The 2,572-nt window shown below is 50.8% G+C and overlaps 1 protein-coding gene and 1 long non-coding RNA gene across 28 annotated transcripts in view; both read right to left on the bottom strand.

Moving 5' to 3' along the window:
• Positions 1-2,572, bottom strand: part of LOC102678731 (inner centromere protein-like) — a 148,650-nt gene that overhangs the window by 47,470 nt on the left and 98,608 nt on the right. The gene's annotated exons all lie outside the window — the stretch shown is intronic.
• Positions 55-2,572, bottom strand: part of LOC116186423 — a 4,550-nt gene continuing 2,032 nt past the window's right edge. The window contains exon 2 of the long non-coding RNA XR_004151410.1: positions 55-459. This is a non-coding gene — a long non-coding RNA (uncharacterized LOC116186423). The remainder of the gene's footprint in view (positions 460-2,572) is intronic.

Here is a 2,572-nt window from a genome sequence, read left to right on the forward strand (position 1 = left end):
GCAGGCATCACGGACATTTGCCAGGTCAACGTTGGCAGTAGTCTTTGCTTCTTTGGCGGGAGATGGCGGCGGAGACGTTGGTGGCGATGGTGATGGACTTCCTGCACGACCAGAACTGTAGCACACAGCTGCCTTCCGCAAAGTCTCCCTGCACAGCTCGGAGAACATGCTGCCTCCCCCATGGCCGTGGCCCTTGCGGACCACCCCCCTCCTTCCTGTCCCTTTAACCTGTCGCCCCCCCTCCTCCTCCTCCTTTCACCAAGCTCGAACGCCGATCGCTTCGAACTTGGACCCGCTTCTGTTTTCACCCCTCGATTCCTCGGTTATCGTTCGCTTCTCTCACCAATCCCGGCCACGTGCCTCCGACATCCTCGTCGTCTCTGCACGCAGGGAACACGTAGCTCGCGGTCCCACCGTCGCGAATATCGTTCGACGCTACATCGTCACTCGTCTCTACAGCTTTACGGGAGGGGGGCAGGTTATAACGGGTTGCAACGAAACAAATGTTGGAACGAACGAATAAATGGTAATCCCTACGTCCTCATCATCCTGGCAGCCTCGTTTTCCTCTTTCTTTCCCAATTCCTAAACGATATATCGCCTCAACTTCACCTACTTCTCCTACCTCCCTAAAATCGGAGGAAGAACGTTATCCGCTGGAGTGGTTCGAAATAATTAAGCCCAGCGGTTGTTCCCAGGTTGAAGGGAGACAGCGAAGGAAGAACGCGCACGAAGATGGTCTTGGATAAAACGTCTACTTTACACGTAGACGTTCCGCCTGATTTGCACGCTCGCGAGCGTGCCACGAATCTCCTTCTTAGCCGCTCGTGCCCAGCGCACGTAAGCTCCGTATAAACGCCTTTTACCAGAGAATCCCCTGTAAGAAGGGTGTATGTATATACGAGAGAGGGATAGAGAGAGAGAGATGGAGAAGTTTCGAGTCGTTTCCATAAAGCACTGGACGAGCGTGCGCGAAGAGGGAAACGACACGTCCGGGAAATGGCGTTAGTTAGCGGCGGCCAAGACTAGGAAACGTTCGGTGAGGCGTAGGCCGTAATAAAAATGTCTGGCCAGTTGCCAGCCGTTGGGAAATTTACTGGCCGCCCTCGGCCACGACAGCCTCGACAACCTCGGCAGTTGTCGTGGAACCCGGAACAAAGCATGCGGGGGCTGCACCAGAGTGCATCGACTCGTTTGCATTGCGGTTCAGTCTAACGCTGTTAACTCTGATGCCATTCGCGAGAATATCTAGATGACGGGGACACGATCATTCCTTTCTCTCTCTCTCTCTCTCTTCATCCCTCGAACATCCACGAAGTTCCTTCCGTTGGACGCTTGCTTTGGTGTTTGGCACTTGGAAGAAAGAGGTGCTGATTGTTGCAAAAGAAATGCGATCGAACCTAAAGTTGAGATTAAATATATCGAGAAGGACGTTCAATTTAACTATTTAATTATTTTAAAAATTTTACTTCCGGATCCTAGCTCCCTTTCACACAGTTTATCGCGCAATTGGGCTAAAAAATCCATACTACTTTAAAATGCACCGAGAAAGATATCGATAGAGAGGATAAAAATAAGGAAAGATGACATTTCGAAGTGGAAGGAGAGATTCGAAAGAATTATGCGCCGATGGGAATGTATATATATATATATATATACATATAGATCGTAGAATAAAATCGCGGACGATACACGGACAGCGTCGCATTACGGGCATCGAAGCGTTATCCAATGCCCGATAACTGTCCGCTTGCCGAATGCAGCCGCGATGATGCCCGTTGCCTCTGTCGCAGCCCCATTTGCCCCATTCGAAATTCTCGAGACAATTGTCGGTTTAATCCCTGCTCTGCCGATTCCATCGGACAATGCACGCGCCTCCGATCCTCGTTTTCGACTCGTGCTGCTCTCTGCGCATATACCGCCCCAATAACGATCGTTCAAGGGTATTTGGAAAACTCTGTCGCGTGGAAAACCTCTGTTCGTTCGCGCGACCAATCGGGTTTCGATTAATTATGATTCGCGCCGAAAAAATGTCGCTTATATTCCATTGAACGGGGGCCGAATTGCGGCAAATCCGATCATCGGATTGCGGCGTTAACGTGTAACCATCACGCGATCCAGAAATCGTTCGAATTCTGATATTATGCGTTCGTTCGGTGACCTTCTTCGCCAATTGAAGAGATCGTGGATTTTGGTGGGTCGTGGCTCACGTCCACGACCCGTAGTTACCGTTGCCAACCGCGCCGATTAGATAGATGGACGAAGAAAGAGGGCGTCGAGAATTGTCGAGCAATTGTCGAATTGCGACCGATTAGAGAAAACGATCGTTTTCTCGATATCTGCTTTTTTCCCGGATGTCGTCGTCGAATAGACGAATTCGGGATGAATCGAAACGTGGAGCGAAAGCGTTCACACCGAGGGAATGCGAAATCGATACAGAGTGGAAGAAGCGTGAAAAGCGTGGGGATCGGTGGAGGATAGCTAATTCACGTGTTCGCGGCTAAAAACAGGCTCATCGACGGCCAGCCGGCCTTGCCAGCTGGCGAACGAATCATCGAGCTTCCGTCAGCCTT

Source organism: Apis dorsata, unplaced genomic scaffold (assembly GCF_000469605.1).
Source record: "Apis dorsata unplaced genomic scaffold, Apis dorsata 1.3 scaffold_683, whole genome shotgun sequence".
Taxonomy (NCBI): Eukaryota; Metazoa; Arthropoda; class Insecta; order Hymenoptera; family Apidae; genus Apis; species Apis dorsata.